This window comes from Marmota marmota, unplaced genomic scaffold, assembly GCF_001458135.2.
Source record: "Marmota marmota marmota unplaced genomic scaffold, marMar, whole genome shotgun sequence".
NCBI lineage: Eukaryota > Metazoa > Chordata > Mammalia > Rodentia > Sciuridae > Marmota > Marmota marmota.
This window is the reverse complement of record NW_026000171.1, coordinates 2,290,081-2,308,298: the sequence shown is the minus strand read 5'-3', so window position 1 is coordinate 2,308,298 and position 18,218 is coordinate 2,290,081. Positions and strand designations below refer to the sequence as shown.

General features: G+C 41.7%; 1 long non-coding RNA gene across 1 annotated transcript; it reads left to right on the top strand.

Annotated features, from left to right (window-relative positions):
- The first annotated feature begins 233 nt into the window (after positions 1-233).
- LOC125611875 lies at positions 234-17,522 on the top strand. Its single transcript, XR_007342110.1, has 3 exons — positions 234-523; positions 6,146-6,247; positions 17,315-17,522. It is a non-coding gene; the product is annotated as an uncharacterized LOC125611875 (long non-coding RNA).
- Positions 17,523-18,218: the final 696 nt, after the last annotated feature.

Below are 18,218 nucleotides of genomic sequence, written 5' to 3'. Positions count from 1 at the left end.
GGAAAGGCGAGACGCGAGGGCCCGCGGAAAAGCACCCCGGCCCAGCCCTGGAAGCTGCGGCCTCAGCTTCACAGCGGGCTCGCACACTCTGCCCTTGGGTCTCTTCCAATAGGCGCCAGCCTCGGGTGGCAAGGGAAGCCCCGGGGAGCGCGGAGAGGGTGGGGCAGAACCCTGGAGTTTCCGGGGGAGGGACGGGCCTCTGCCGAGGTCCTGACCGCAGAAAGGGAACAGGCGGAGGAACCCCGAGGGCGCCCCGGATGGGGCCGCAGGCATCCTGGCGCAAGGCCGTCTGGAGGCCCGGCCCGGCTTTGGGAAGGGCCCGGGCCTCCAGTACTGGGCCTGAAACGGGCCCGCGAGGGCAGCCTCGGGAACTGGCCACGTCAGGGCGGCGCGCCCCAGCCCCAACCCTGTCCCAAGGGTCAGATTTGAGCAGGCGGCCTGGGCGCGGCCGCGCGGTGAGAAGCGAGGGAGGGAGCGGGCGCAGGAAGCCCAGGGAGGGCTGACTCATCCTCCAGCCGCCGCGGTGAGTCACCCGCAGACACTGAGGTCCCACAGAGCGGGCTCTGTCCCTCTGGGGTTCTTCCGGGAGCGCCCCCTCGCGGCCATACCTGGACGCGCAGCCCGGGTCCCCGGGGCAGCTAGCCGAGCCTTATCCCGGTGGCGCGGCCTCTGCAGAACTTCTCCGAGCCCTCTCCACCCTCTGAGTTCTGGCAAGATGTGACCATTAGGGAATTTAAACGAATAATTTATGGGGTTCATTGTATTTTTTCCTGTTTTCTTGTAGATATGAACATTTTTTAAGTGAAAAGTTGGAGATCTCAGTCTCAGTTTGAATGAGAGGATGGATGAGGAACTTTGGGGAGAGGGAAGGAGGAACAAAGATTTCCTTACTAGTGGGTTTCCTCCTCCTTCACTTCCAAGAAGCTATGCCATTAAGTGTGGGCACCCAGCCTGCTCACAGGTTCGGCCCAGGCTCATTTCAAGCCTGACCCCACCCAGGCCCTGGAGTCCCAGCCCTTTCTCCTTCCCGGTGGAGCGTGATCCTGAGACAGCAGAGAATTCACTGGATGAACAGGAGATACAACTAATGATGATAACTGACATTTACCCAGTGTCATGTGCCAGACACTAAGCCTTTTATGCATATTGTTTTTATTTAATGCCCACAACCACCCTGAGGGAGGTACATGCTATTACTGTGTCCATACTCAGGAAATGAAATGGAGACTTCAGTAATGGCATAATGAGCATTTGTACTGCACTTAATTATTTAGGCAACACTTTCATTTAATTCCAGGACTGTTTGGGGAATGGGGGATTATGGTCCTGCTTGACAGATCAGCTCCGAGGAAAAGCAAATATTTTCTCAACTTCTCAAAGTCCCTGGTCTCAGATACCTCGTCTTGACTTCTGTCCATCTCTCTCCACTGCCACTCCACGTCTCCCCTCTCTCCAGCAACTAAAGTGACTCACTTTTAACTCACTGAACATCCAGATTCTAGCATCTATGAGTAATTAACTTCTTTCTGATAATTGTTGATCAAGAACAAATCTAAACAGATCTCCCTGCTAAGAAGCTACCATGGAGGCAGAGATTTCTTCTCCATTTTGTTCATTCTGTGTCTCCAGTGCCTAGAAGAGTTAGTCTTGGAGCTCAGGAGATTTGTGCTAGATGAATGAAATCTCTAGCCCAAAGAGGCCAGACAGTTTCTATCAGCCCTCAAAGAGATTGGAAGATGGAAGAAGAAGATTTAGGGGTGGGTTCTGGTCCCAACTGCCCCCCCCCCAACAACAACAACAAAAGAAACTTCCTAGGGCAGCTTTAGTTGATAGTCTTCATGCCTCATACTTGTCAGGGTGAGAGAATTCCTCTTCAAATCTAGCCTTCATCTTTCTCTCACATCTCTCACATATCTAGGGGCAGGAAGTGAGGTTAATATCTTCCTGGGTCCCCACAGCTACTTCAGGAAGTTATATTGTACCCACTAATCCCTGCCGTTCCCCTACAAACATTTGAGAATCAGGACATCCAGCTCTGGCACTCTCTTCTCACTCTTGCCCACATCTTTGGGCCTCTGGTTTCCTGAAGACTCTGCTCCTTGCTATTACTGTTATGGATATTTTGGTACAGGGGATTGAACCCTAGGGGTACTGTTCCACTGAGGTACATCCCCAGTCCTTTTTGTTTATTTATTTATTTTTAGTTTTGTGACAGGGTCTCTCTAAGTCACTGAGGTTGGCCTCAAACTTGGGATCCTCCTGCCTCAGTCTCCAGAGTCACTGGGATTACAGGCATGCACTACCACACCTGGCTACTCCTCTCATTATTCTAGGCAACTTCAACAGCCATGTGAGAGACCCTTCCATCACCCTGGCCCCTGTGTTCCTTGTCCTGTTCTCTAGGATGACCACTTCTTCCGCCTCCCAGGCCTCCAACTGCCAGGACCACACCCTAAATCTTCTCATTTTCCTGAAACTGCCTTATCTTCTCCAGCATAGGTGCCATCCTTTCACTCTATGGCCACATGCTCAGGACAACCTATGAACCAGTGCTTTGGGAACATCCAATTCTGGTAACCAGTCACCTTTCTCTGGCTTCTCTCTTTATCCAGCAGAGTCTATGGATCCTCATTAGAGCCACTTCCTTACAAAAGTCCCCAGTTCCCTTCCCTGCCTCTATCATACACTCCTAACAGAACCTCAGCCCCCAGATGAACAACTCCAGGCTGCACCAATAAAAATAAGCACAGCTGGAAGAAACATAACCAGCCAGATAAAGGCACTATAATCTGTTTACCACCTGTGAGTCGGATTCCTGTGACTACAACAAAAGACCAAAGATCTTTAACTTATAAAAACAAAATGATGGTTTGGGCTTCATTTTGAAGGTTCTAGTCCACGATGTATTGGCCCTGTTGTTCTGAGCCTCTGGTCAAGCAGCACATTTCGGTAGGGGTATGAGACAGAGTACAACCACTCACCTCATTTTCAGGAAGGAAAAGAAGACTACTCCAGGGTCCCACAATCCCCTTTGGGTGCATGCCCTCAATGACCTAAGGGCCTCCCACAGGCCCTGCCTCTCAAAGGTTTCCACCACCACCATCACTCTGGGGACCAATCCTTACACACAGGCCTTGGGACATTTGACATGCTCCAGTGGGCTCCTAATGGCGTCCAACTATCCTAACGTTTTTTTGGTTTGTTGGTGCCTGGAGAGACACCTAAGATGTTTTCAAGGTACATTCTCTCTCCCACTCTCCTCAGTGGCTACCACATGCATTCTTCTCTATCCTGGAACTGCTCCTGGTCTCCTGCCCCCTCCCAAGTTTTGCCTGATAGGTTTTTATCTCCCTTCACTGGGAATGTAGATCCATCAGACAAGAGCTTTCTCAACTTTCTAGGACCAAATTCACCCGGCTACAGCAAGCCTGCTCCTTTTTTTTAACCAGATGCCACAGGAAGGATCCATCTTTCTGAGGTCAATGGCTCAAGGTGCTCAGAGTATCTTGTCCTCCCATTGTTCCCCAGCTGTCCCCACTCTCCTAACTGTATGTTCATTCTCTTTCCACCAGATCATTCCCTTCAGCATCAGAACAATCTGATACCACATGCATTTTTTTTTTTCCATGCTGGAGAAGGAACCCAGGCCCTCAAGCATGCTAAACTCATGTTCTACAACTGAGCCACATCTCCAGCCCTTTTAAAATTTTATCTTGAGACAGGCTTTTGCCGAGTTGCCCAGGCTGGCCTTGAACTTGTGATCCTCCTACCTCAGGCTCCCAAGTTGCTGAAATTACAGGTGTGTGCCACCATGCTTAGCTCCCACATGCATTATAAAATTTAGCCAAAACAACCACCAAAAGCCCCTGCCCTTCCCCTTATCCACTTGCTCAGACTGCCTATTTCCTACTGTTCATCAGAATCCAACCTCTTTTTAAAATAATAATAATAATGTATATACTGAAGGTGTACTACACGATGAGATAGGACACATATAAGTACTAAAAATGTTACTATAGTGAAGCAAATTCACACAGCCATCATCTTATATGGTTACCTTTTCCCTCATTTTTGTGGCAAGAGCAGCTAAAATCTACTCACTTTCCGTGAGCCTGTGCACAGCACAGTTTTATTACCTATAGTTGTGACCATGCACATGAGATCTCTAGACTTGTTCATCCTATGTGTCTGTCACTTTGTATCCTCTGACTTACATCTCCTAGTTTCCTCCTCCCCACTCCCTGCCCTGCCCCCCTGGTAACCTCTGTTTTTTCTGTTTATCTGATTTTTTTGTTTGTAGATTCCACATATAAGTGGGATGATCCAATATTCTTCTTTTTTTTTTTTAAGAAAGAGGAGAGAGAGAGAGACGGGGAGAGAGAGAGAGAATTTTTTAATATTTATTTCTTTTAGTTATTGGCAGACACAACATCTTTGTTTGTATGTGGTGCTGAGGATCGAACCTGGGCCGCACGCATGCCAGGCGAGCGCGCTACCGCTTGAGCCACATCCCCAGCCCCCAATATTCTTCTTTATGTGTCCGCTTCATCTCACTTCACAAACTGTCCTCCAGGCTCGTCCGTGTTATGGCAATGACAGATCGCATTCTTTTCTAGGGCTGAATGATATTCCACTGCTTGTATGAACCACAGTTTCTTTATCTATTCGCCTATCAGTGGACACTTTGGTGACTTCCATATCTTGGCTATTGTGATAATGCTGCAATGAACATAGGAGTGCAGGTGTCTTTAGGCGGTGCTGGCTTTATTTCCTTTTAATATAAGGGATTTGGGGTCACATGGCAGTTCTGTTTTTAATTTCTTTATAAAATTCCACAGTTTTTCATAGAGTATATCAATTTTTGTTTCTACCAACAGTGTGTGAGTTCCCTTTTCTCTACACCCTTGTTTTTTTAACCTTTTTCCCCCCAGTGCTGGGAATGGAACCCAGGGCCTTATACATGCTAGGCAAGTGCTCTACCACTGAAATACACCTCAGTGTGTTTTTTTGTAATAGCCATCATAAAGACTATCAGGTGGTATCTTAAAACTTTTTTTTTTTTTTTAGTACTAGGTTTTGAACCCATGACCTCATGCATGCCAGGCAAGCACTCTTCCACTCAGCTCCCTCCCCAGACCTTTTTGTTTTTATTTTGAAGTGGAGTCTCACTAGGTGGCCTCAAATTTGCAATCCTCCTACTTCTGCCTCCTGAGTAACTGTGATGATAGGTATGTGCCACTGTCCCTGGTTAATAGTGATTTATTTTTCCCTGATGATCAATGACGTTGAAAGCCTTTTCAAATGGCTATTTTCATGTCTTTATTGAATAAATGTGTTAAGACACCAGGTTCAAGAGTAGTTGAGATGCCATGGTTCAGGAAGCTGCCAGGAGGATTGTGAGTTCAAAGCCAGCCTCAGCAACTTAGTGAAGCCCTAAGCAACTTAGCAAGATCCTGTCTCTAAATAAAATACAAAAAAGGGCTGAGAATGTGGCTCAGTTGTTAAGTGCCCCTGAGTTCAATCCCAAGTACAAAAAAAAAAAAAAAGAATAGTTCAGATGGTAAATTTTGTTGTTTTTATTGTCACGGTTAAAAAAGAAAAATGTAAATATGTTTATTGCATCTTTTTTCCTTGCTTTACATCCACGATGACTTTCCATTTCACTTAGAATAAATCTGAATTCCTTACTAGTTAGAAAGCCCTGTTGACCTTTGCTCCTCTTCTCCACCACATGAGTGGCCTCCCAGATTCACAGGCAGGAAGCTCCTCCTCTCCCAGAAGGCTCCATCTGCAGCTCTTCCATGGCAGACTCCTCATCCTTATTCTGAGTTCACATGTGATTTCCTCAGACAGGCCTCCCCTGGCCAGCCTGTTGGTAGTTTCCCCATTTGTTTATGCTGCTGCCTGTTTATCTCCTCAAAGCTTTTTTCTCAATTTATACTTAGGCACTTACTTGTTTATTGTTCATCTCCTACTAACATGTCCACCATCACCTCCGATGCTAAGCTCATAAGAGCAGGAAGAAAGGCTGTTTTGCTCACCACTCAATCCCTACCACCCAAGACAAGGCTTGGATACACCCTCAGTACCCCACATATCTTTGTTGATGAGCAAATAAGTCTCTCTCCCTTTTTTCTCGGTATAGCAATACCACAGTGCAAGTCAGACATCTCCGGAATGGAATCCTACTTCCAAGCTTGTGGCCCAGAGCTCTTCCTCAGTGAAATGGGATATCTTGCAAGGGAGGGTGAGTATTACATTAAATTACATGTATAAAGTGCTTGCCACTTGATAGTGTATTGGTATCTAACATTATTGTATTCTACACTTGCAAAGGACTATCACTGCTTAGGCAATAATTCTTGACACTTGGGAGGAGGAGTGTTACATATCCTTCTGAGAATTTGATTTAAACCTCACTCTGGACCAAAAATAAAATGCACCTAATTAACATATTTTATATATAAATTCCTGATGTTGACTAAACATCAGAAGTTATGGTTACTAGGTTAAGAACCCTGAATATGAAGAGAGAAACACAAGTGATATGGTTAAAAAGCTGAGGGGATGCCAGGCGCAGTGGCCCATGCCTGTAATTTTGTTTTCCAGGGAGGCAGAGGTAAGAGGATCACAAGTTTGAGGTCAACCTGGGCAACTGAGTAAGAGCCTATCTCAAAATAAAACATCAAAAGGGTGATAGAATGCTTGCCTAGTACGCATGATGCCCAGGGTTCAATTCCCAATACAGGAAAAAAAAAAAAGTTGTTAAAAGGAAATAGCTGAAAGATGGTTAGCAGTGAAGAATGACTTAGGAGTAAGTCTCTAGATCCACGAGAACCAAGACTGGCATCCCTAGTTCCACAGTGCCCTCTGGGGGTGAGCTGTAGCTACTGCACAGAACTCCTCTGCCAGAGGTGGAAATGTAGACCTGGGAAAATAGCTCTGAGTTCATTCTGAATACTCCTCAATACTTCAGATGGCTTCTTTCCACCCATATTTCCTTCCACCCACCTGCGCAACAGCCCATCTCTTAGGAATTTAATATCCCTTGGAGCATTTAAATGTTTATTTAGTGGGGCCCAAGAATAGTTTAATCAATGGTCCTTAAGTAGACTAGTAGTTTCAGGGGAAACAATGAAAAAATAATTGTTTCCCTACTTTCCACACATTTAAATATGACACTGATTATAGTGACCACTAAAATATTTTTGTGTCCTTAATAATTATTACACTCTTAGTAAATATTGCAACCTTAAAGAGTGCACACGGGTTCCCAGGGCCTTGGCTAATCTTATTTTCACCTTATATGAACGTTATTGATCATGTTTTAAAATGTGTTTTATGCATTCATACTGTTGTGCTATAATTACAAAAGTCATTAATGGCTCAAAAGTGCTTCATTGACTCATAAAAGTAGCAGTGACAATAATAATAATATAGGTGTGACAGCTCAGATGCTGTCATCCGTTTAAACAGTAAGCAGGTTCTGTGGGAATATTAAATGTTTGCATGTGCTGGGACAAAGGAAAGTGAAAGCATGATATTTTGCACAAGCAGCAAAGAGAGTCTGTAGATAGAAACTACTTCAAAGATTCTGGAAACTGGGTGTTGTTGCTTTTTCACCTCCTATCCCAATACATTGTGTGCTGTGAAATGTCAAATCATGGCTCACATTCACCAAAGTTTTTGTCTTCTCATGCTCAGGAGCCCGATTTTTTTTTCTAGAATAAGCACAAAATAACATTGTCCCAGAATACAATCTTAATATTGTGGGAAACATAACCATATCAAGAATGTAGCAAATTCCTCAAAGTTGCCCTCAGTCCTACAAGTAAACCACTGGATGACAAAGAAGCTGGACAAACCAGCTGCAATGTAATGACATAAATACTCAGAAACAGTTTCACCAAATGCCACTGTTGGATGCCACATAACAACAGAAAACAATGTGCAACAGCAGTCACCATCAAATGTGTGTGCTGGCTCTCCTAGTGGGTGGCTAAAATTCTGATGTAGTGACTGTGAAATAGGTGTCAAAATAGGAAGAGTAAAAAAAAAAAAGAAATAAAGAACTTAAATTATATCTTTAAAAAAAAAGAATGAAATGAGCATATACAAGGATAAAGAACTCAATGAATATGCGTTGTCTTTATCTCTAAAATGCCATATTAGGCCAGGCACAGTGGTGCACAACTGTAATACCAGTGACTACGGAGGCTGAGGCAGGAGGATTGCAAGTTGAAGGCCAGCCTCAGCAACTTAGCAAGACTATCTTAAAACTTAAAAAAAAAAAAAAAAAAAACCCTTTTAAAAAGGACTGGAGATGCAGCTCAATGGTGGAGCACCAATGGATTTAATCCCCAGTATCAAATAAATAAATAAATATCATACTATAAGAGAAATATATTTTGTTTCATGAGGTTATTTTGTGAGTGAAAAAAGGCACAGTAGAATTAGAATAGATGATTCACTGACTTTGAGAACAATAAAATAGCTGAAATTGTGATAAAAGAAAAAATTATGCTTCAATTTTTCCCTCTGAAAACTGAGAGTGATTATAATAGTAAAAATAATACCTGTTTCATACAGCTGTGGTAAAGATCAGGGAAGACGTACATGTGAATTGCTTAGGACAATGTGTCATATAAAAGTATTCAATAAAATCTGGCCATTATTATTACCATGATCATTGGAATGCCAGTTTGAATACTATTTAATTCACAGAGAACCACCAACAGTCAACAACATGCCTCCTGAACTCAACTTAGTGTTGAAGGAAATTAAAAAAAAATTTTTTTCACCATAATTCAAATTGCAGTCACTAAGGAAATATTCTTTTCAATGTATTCAGGTAGAAACAGGCAGCCAGCAAAAATAACTGCTGCTTCTCTCCTGTGGTGAAATACCCTGACCCTACAGGGCAAAGGTGCTCTGGGGAATGTTGTTGTGTTCTGTTCGGCATTTTTATTGAGGTATAATTCACATAGTATAAAATGCACATTTTAAAGTGCATTGAGTAGCTTTTGGCACAGTTGCTGGGCTGTGCAACCAACAGGACTATCTCCTTCCTGAATGTTTCTATCACCCCAAAAGGAAACCCCATACTTAAAGTGGCAGTCTGTCCTTCTTCCCTCCTTTCCCCCAGCCCCTGGAAACTGCGCATCATTTTCTCTCTCTATGGGTTTGCCTATTTGGGACATTTTATATAAATGGAGTCCTATAATATGTGGCCTTTTGTGTATGGCTTTTTCACTTCTGATGTTTTCAAGGTTCATCCATGATATAAGATGTGCCAGAACTTCATCCCTTTTTATGGCTGAACAAACTTCATTGTACAGATATGTCATGTTTGTTTATCTTTTCATCATTTGATGCACATGTGCATCGCTTCCACTTTGGGGTATTATGAATAATGCTGCTACGAACATCCATGCGCAAGTTTTTCTATGCACGTTTTCAGTTCTCTCGTGTAGCAACAAGTAGAATTGCTGGGTCATGTGGTGAGTCTATTTTTAACTGTTTGAGAAACTGCCAAATTATTTTTCATAGTAGCTGAACCATTTTGTCTTCCCACCACCAGTGCATGAGAATTCCAATTTCCCTACATTCTCACCAACACTTGTTTTCCTTTCATTATTATACATTATTATATATTACATAGCTATCCTGGTTGTGTGAAGTAATAGCTCATTGTGGTTTTGATTTGTATTTCTTAATAGTTGATAATCTTAATAATCTTGTTCATATATTTATTTATTAGCATTTCTATATCTTCTTCGGAGAAATGTCTTTTCAGATATTTCCCCCATTTTTAAAATTGAGTTAATGAGTTGTGAGAGTTCTTTATACATTCTAGATACCAAACCTTTGTCAGATGAATAATTTGCAAGTATTTTTCCCTCTACTGGATTATTTTTCACTTTCTTATGGTTTTTAACCAACAAATTTTAATTTTGATGATGTCCAATTTATGTAGTTTTTCCTTGATTGCTTGTGCTTTGGTGTCGCATCTAAGAGATGCTTAACTAAATGAGAGACACATCAATCTTCACATATATGTTCTAAGGGTTTTATAGTTTTGCTCTTATATTTAGATGTGTGATCTAATTTTAAGTTAAATTTTCATTTGATTTTATATAAGATAGGATTCCAATTCATTCTTTTGCATATAAATATCCAGTCCCAGCATCATTTGCTGAAAGTTTTATTTCCCTCATTGAATGTTCTGGCAAGATTGTCAAAAGTCAATGACCAGGATGTATGGGTTGATTTCTGGACTCTGGATTCTATTCCATAGTCTAGGTGTTTATTCTTATGCCAGTAGAATGAGTCTTGATTTGGGTCACTTTGTAGGAAGTTTTGAGCTTCAGGAAGTGTGACTCCTCTGACTCTGTTCTTTTTCAAAATGATTTCTGTTATTCCGGGTCCCTTACAATTCTATATGAATTGGGGGGTTAACTTATCCAATTATGGGAGAGAAAAGCAGTCTTGATAGGGGTTTCATTGAAGCTGTAGACCTATCTTAACAATACGAAGTTCTCCAGACAATAAACAGAGAATGTCCTTTGATTTATTTAGACCTTCTTTAATTTCTTTCAACAAAAGTTTCCAGTGTGCAAGTCCTGCACTGCTTTGGTTAAATTTCTTCCTAAGTATTTTATTCTCGTGTGTGTGTGTGTACAGGCCTCGGAATGGAATCCAGGACTTTGTGCATGCTAGGCCAGTGCAATATCACTCAGCTGAATCCCTAGCCCCCTAGGTATTTTTTATTTTTGATATAATCCTAAACAGAATTATGTTCTTAATTCTATTTTATATTGTTCGTTGTTAATGTACAGAAATGCAACATATTTTGTGTATTGATTTTGTATTCTGTACCTTTAATGAACTTGTTTCTTAACTTGAATCATTTTTTAAAGATTGGGGTTTATAACATAAGATCATGTCATCTGCAATCAGAATTAGTTTTACTTCTTCCTTTCCATCCCATCAGTTTTTTGAAATATGGGGTGACCCTTCATGATATGAATAATACTAATTTAAAAGCATTTGATTGCCAATGCTTTGCTCAAGTAATATATCTTAGTGATGTATCAGAACCTATCACTCAGGACTAAAAATTTCACTTTTTTTTTTTTTTTTTTTGTGTGTGTGTGTGTGTGTGTGTGGACTGGATTGAGCCTTGGGCCTTATGTGTGCCAAGCACACACACTACCACTGAGTTACATTCCCTAACCCAAAATTTCACAATATTACTATTGGTATCAGTATTTTTTAAAGCTAGAACTCTGGCCCAGATGCATCATCAAAGTTTTATTATTTCCCAACATTTGAGTTTTTCTTTCATGTTATGGATACTTCACTACAATAACACACCCACACTCACACACACACACACACACACACACACTCTTAGAAAATTCTACATCAGAGTACAAAGGAGTATTTTCCTATGAGGCTAAATGTTGGATAAGGAATCCACCTCTAAGATTTCACCTCTCAGATTGAAAGAATCAGTCTTGGACTGGGGATGTGGTTCAGTGGTGACTTGCTTGCCTAGCATTTGTGAGGTTCTGGGTTTGGTCTGAGCACCAGAAGAAAAAATAAAATAAAATAAAGTCAGTCTTCCAACTGTTGAGCATACTGTGCTTACAGACTTAGGCCTTGGTGGTTTGGCTGACCATCTTCCCTTAGAATGTTTTTCACGATTCTGAGTTCAAGTGTCATCTGCTTATCCAGAATGTCTGGACAGCCACAAACACTTGATGCCAGTCCCAGTCTTACAATTATGAGTTAAGTTGAACTCTGCCTTTCTCTCCACCTCTAGGATGAGGGGCCTGAGCTATCTGTTGTCAAACTATCTGACATCAAGATGAACATAAATGCTCTAGAGAAGATTACAAATAATATCCTTCTCATTGATTTATGAGAGCCATTGTTACTATTTTCTTAATGTTTTAATACATTATTTTAAAACTTGTGACAATTTTATAAATTAACCAAACTATTGAGAATGTGTGTACTAGACACCCATTCCCCACACGGATACCCACCCCCAGCCTTTAAAAGAAAAATTTATTTTTTTATTTTTTTTATTTTGAGACAAGTTCTCACTAAGTGGACAAGGCTGGCTTTGAACTTGCAATCCTCCTGCTTCAGCCTCCCAAGTCACTGGAATTATAGGCATGTGCCACCATGCCTGTCCTAGACACTCATTTAAATGATCAAAGACAGGGTTTGGGGTGTAGCTCAGTAGTACCAGGTGCAACCTCTGATATAGCAATAAACAAACTACTTATACTAAATCACCAAATTGGAAGGGCACTAAAATACATACCTGAAGGTTTTAGGCCTATTTTTGATCTTGGCTAAATAAAGTTAAGCAACTTTTGTAAGTCTGAGTTCACACTTTGTAGAGTGGGATTTGTTGTTGTTGTTTTTTGCAGTACTAGGGATTGAACCCAGGGCCTCATGCGTGTTAGACAAGCACTCTACCGCTAAGTTCTTGGTTTGACATTTCTTGCCCTGGCTATCTCACAGGGTTCTGCAAAAAGCAAATGAGAAAATGTCATAGGTTACAGTGCTTTGTAATCTGTAAGATATTGTGCACAAGTATGAGGTACAGCAGTCTTTTAAAAAGCCATCTGCCCCTTTGGCTTCCCTTTCTTTTGGTTTCTTTGTGTCTGCACCAGCTGTCGAACATCCTGGTTCTGCCAGCTTTGCATTTATAAATCTGACCTGTTGTTCCTGCCACAGCCTTGGGGAACAGAACTCTCCTGTGAAGAGTGAAGAACGTGGCCAGGTTTCCCAAATCTTGCGGTGAGCTTTCTGTTCTGGAAGTTCTCTGTCTCCCTCCCATCTCTGAGGTTCCTTCTCTAATTGGGTAGAGGGAACAGAGCTTCTGTTCAGCTACCTCCAGCACAGTTAGCCCTGGCTGCAGAGATCAGCCCTTTAACCCTGCTCAGCTCCTTGTCTCAGTGTCCCTCTCATTCCATCCCAAGGAAAACTAGGCCTGAGATTCCAGAGATAGACACTCTCCCTTCCCCTCAACACCCTTCAGGAAGCTAGGAGCTTTGCTAGGTTCAGAGCCAGAAAAGGGAGAAGACACCCCCACCCTGCAGACCCAACCCTTTAGGAATGGATTTACGCTTCATTGTTGGTGGGAACCATAGAAACCACAGGTGACTGTGAGTCAGAGGGTAATAAACAGGATTCTTTACTAACAGAAGTTGCCTGGAGCAACTCTGGGAGGGGAGAGCCCTAGATTTGTTGTTTTGGCCTCTGAGAGACTCCTGGCATCCCAGAGCTCCCAGACTGTAATATCAGCTTATGACAAAAAGCACACATAAATCTTTCTGGACTTCCTTCTTGAGAGTCCCTGGAACTCCTGCTTTCCTCCATCCTGAGCTTGCTCATTTCCAGTCCAACTCACCATGCTGTCTTTGGCATATTTTGTCTCTGTCTCTCTCCCTCTCTCTCCCACTCTTTCTCTCTCTCCTCACTTTGGGGTACTAGGTGTCAGATCGGTGGCGGTGTCTTAGGACAAAACAGCCCATGAGCAAACATCAGTCAGATCAATCAGATGCCTATGGAAAAGCCTGTCAATCAGCAGGATCTCCTGACCAATCCTGGAGTTCAGCCAGCTCCCCCGACCAACTCCAGCTGGACAAGGGACTCTAAAAACACCTTTTCCTGTCCCAAGCCCTTCCCTTCCTTCCTTAAGCCCCATAAAATTCCAGTCCGGTGGAGCTCCCATGCTGTTTCTCCTCAGACCCTCCCCTGTCCACCCTGTGGGTCTGATAGAGTTCCCCCTGGGAGTGAGTCTCAAATAAAGCCTCATTTGGCGGTGTTTTTAAATCCGCCCCTTGCCTGATCTCACACTAGGAATCAAACTCAGGGCCTGGTGCATGCTAAGGAAACATTCTACCACCGAGCCCCTATTTTAGTTTTATTTAGAGACAGGACCCCACAAAGATGCCAGGCTGCCCTCCAATTTGCAATTCTCCCTCAGCCTCTTGACTAGCTGGGAGGACAGAAGCATGCCACTGCACCTAGATGTTACTTTGTTCTTGATTTTCCTACTTGAGCCTCCCACTCCCTGAAATTTTCCACCTTCTCTGTAAGAAGATCAGATTTAGTCATCCTCTCAATCTTAGCTTAAATGTTAGGATTTTCCCTGACCCTTGGAAGCAGGGATCTAACTTCTTCCACACAAAGTCTGGAAGTACAGAACATTATAAATAGAGCTCCCAGAGTTCCAGGATCCTTCCCACCCTGCTGTCCTTAGGGTGAGCTCCTCAGCTGCATGGTCTAGGATGGCTGGAGCAGTCTAAGCAGCAGGATGGAGAATGAAAAGTGGAAAGTATGCCAACTAAGGGCTTCAGCTGGCTACCTTATAAACATCTACCAAGGAGTGCTCAGACACAGTTTGAAGGCAATCAATTTTCACCAATTCTAATTCCTGTCACCTCCTTTCTAAAATATTCCTTGCCCGTAGTCCAAGCATCTGACAGTTCTCTCATCTCACCTGCCATTTTCTTCCTCTTGTGGTACTGGGGATTGAACCCAGGGACACTCTACCACTGGGCTATACCACCGGCTCTTTTTATTTTTTATTTTGAGACAGGGTCTTGCTAAATTGCCCAGAATGGCCTCAAACTTGGGATCCTCCTGCCTCAGCCTCCCAAGTACTGGGATTACAAGTGTGAGCCACTATACCAGGCCCACCTGACTTTTGACAGGAGTCATCCCTCTGTCACTTCATAAAAGAAAGATAGAGGGCTGGGTGTGTCACTCAGTGATAGAACACTTGCCTAGTGTGTGTGAGGCCCTGAATTCCATCCTCAGCACCACAAATAAATGAATAAATAAAACTTCTTTACCAAGTGTGCTCAAGAGCCGGATAGTAGGAACTGTGCTCCAACACCACCAAGGACAGGCAATAGAGGGGGCCTTGTCTACAGAAAATTTTAAAATAGTAATCAGTCCAAAAGCCAGCAATTTCAGTCAATTGAGGGTATAATATTCCTCCCTGAAAAAAAAATATCTTTTGGCTTAAGAGAGATTTTTTGTATATTTTTTGTGGTGCTGGGGATCAAACCCAGGGTCTCGAACATGCTTAGGCAAGAACTTTCCCCCAAGCTACATCCCTAGCCCTGCTCTAAATTCTAAATCAAAACAAGTGAAGTGTGACCATTGAGTTTCAATAATATATGTACTTCAAATTAGCAGTTTTTAATAATTTGGCCTTTAAAAAAAACATAATTGACACAGAATTTAATTCTGCCTACAGATTATTTTGGGGAGTAAGGATTGAAACCAGGGGCCTGTTGCACCGAGTTACATCTCCAGCCCTTTTTATCTTTTTTATTTTGAGATAGGTATTGCTGAATGGCTGAGACTGTGCTCAAAGTTGCAGTCCTCCTGCCTTAGCCTCTCCAGTAGTTGGCATTATAATTATGCACCACTATGCTTGGCCAGAAAATTTAATTCTTAAGTAATATGTTGGGACCCTGCCACCCTCAGACTCAACTACATGTGCTCTTTTCTGTAGTAAATTTCTACAGTTTCCTTCTTCCTGAATTATTTCAGCTTTCTTCTGCTCAGTCTATAAATGCAGGCTGTGGAATTGGGTCTCTCTGTATCTCAGTAGTGGACTCAAAGGAAATAATGAGAGTATTGGGGCTGCAGAGCACACACTGTCCATGAATGCTCTGTGCCAGCTGGAGGTTCTGCCAGCAAGAAGGCCATCACCAAGCTTGAAGCACCCACCCAGCCTCACACTTTTGGTACTATGAGCCAAAGTAAACCTCTTTCCTTTATGAAGTTAATCTGCCTCAGGTATTTCATTATAGTAATAAAAAAATTAAAGTGCAGACATAAAAAAATGTTTTAAAAAGATAATAAACTCAATAAAATAACTTGAGCTATTTGGCTTCCATCTACTTAAACTTTTTAATTGTGTTTCAAGCTTAAAACAGAGAAAAGGAAAGCAAATTTACAAGCTGCAATATTTTTGTTTGGTAAGAATCAACATAAAATACAATCTGTGTGCATGTATGTGCGTGTGTATGTTTGTGTGTGTGTATGTGGTACCAGGGATTGAACCCAAAGGCACTTAACCACTGAGCCACATCCCCACCCCTTTTTTTTTTCCTAATCTAGAAACAGGGTCTTGCTGAGTTGACTGGGGCCTCACTAAGTTGCTGAGGCCAGCTCTGAATTTCTGATCCTCCTACCTGAGTTTAGGATTACAGGCATACACCACCGCATCCAGCAAAATACAATCATTGTAATTCATCATTATTGCTGCAAGTAATTTTGTTTAATAGAAGAGGGAAAGTTAAAAAATAATCCATACCATGTGAAATGCTTTAGATATACCTGAACCTCTCACCTCTCCTGAATTTTTTTAAAATATTTTTTTAGTTGTAGATGGACACAATATCTTTATTTTATTTATTTATTTATTTATTTATTTTTCAACGTGGTGCTAAGGATCGAACCCAGTGCCTCACACATGCGAGGCAAGCGCTCAACCACTGAACTATAACCCCAGCCCCACCTCTCCTGAATTTTAACATATAATGTTTTCAGTGCCAAAGCTTCATGGGTCCCAAACAAAAACACACTTTCAAAATATGGATTTGGATGCATCTTCTTTTTAACCAAATCACCAAAATCCTGTGGTAGGTCTTTGTGTCTTTTCTACCATGTATATATTTTTTGTTAAAGGCAAAACATGGAATTACAAAAAAGACATTTTGGCCCATATTGGAATGTTCTGGATTCAGACAGAGTAGAACAGCAGCAGGGATGATGGTGTTAATTTCTATGCTCCTGAAAATGTCCAAGATTGCTTGAGTCCAGAGGGAGAGTCCTGTGAGTGCAAAGCAATGAAATACTAAGGGTGATGGCCCCTTATCACATGCAGATGCAAGCTCATGGCAGAGCGCCATACGTTTATCTACATCGTAAAAGTATGCATGATTCTTAAAAAGCTGTCTGTGACAACATGCACTCTAAGACCTGGCACCGCAACTTCTCGGTGGTAGAAAACGCTCTGCCAGCACTTTCAGCCTCTGGTGTGGGGCTGATCTCTGCATATTTTGCATGACTTCAAGAAGGAGGAAGTGAAAAGTTTCATATTTACTTTCACCAGATGAATATTACATCTTTTAAAAAAAAGGAACACTTCATTGTTATATTTTGGTAGACATTTATTGAGACTTACAGGAACATCTTCATTAACTTTTGCCCCCAAAGTATTTAGGTAATTAAAAATTAGCTTCTTTTTTTTGTTTGTTTATTTTAGGTGCCTATTTGCAGCCTGCTGTCATGTATCAATCACTTCTCTGCTCATTTATGTATTCCTATCACATGTTATTAGGTCAACTTAAGACTGTAATGTGATTCTATTGTAAACAATGCATTTAACAATAATCTTTTCATGTATCAGTTAAAAATAAACACAGAAATGAATAAAGAGAATAATAATACAACTTTTGTAAGCCTTCAAATTACTAGTGATGTATATTCTCTTTTTATTTATTTGTTTGCTTCTTTATTTATTTATTTTTTGAGATGGAATCTCACTACATTCCCCAAGCTAATCTCAGACTCCTAGGCTCAAACTATCCTCCTGCCTCAATGCCCCAAATAGCTGAGATTTCAGACAGAATCTTCTCTTCTTCTAGGTGGGTGGATAGTGGAGATTAAACCCAGGGACACTTGACCTTTGAGCTACATCCCCCATCCTTTTATTTTATTTTATTTGTTTTGTTTTGTTTTGTTTTAAGACAGGGAGTCACTAAGTTGCTGAGGCTGATCTCAAATTTGTGATCCTCCTTTTCTCAGACTCACAAGTCGCTGAGATTACAGGTCTGCACCACCATGCCAAGCGAAGGGATTTTCTCTATCATTAATTTACTCTAAATAGTTTTAAATAAATAATTATTTACTCACTGGTGTATTCTATTTCTATTACAGACATAAATTGTGCTCATAGTATATTATATAACATCCTAAGCACCTTATGATCTGAATTCCTTTAGTCCTTACTCTAATCATATGAGGTAAATATTATTATTATAAAGATTTTAAGGTACAGAGAGGTTAAATAATTTGTCCACAGCCACACAATCAGAGGCAGAACTTTGATCCAAATCAAAGCTGAGTTCACACATACACTAAATAACCGCACATGCTCCCTCTCCAAG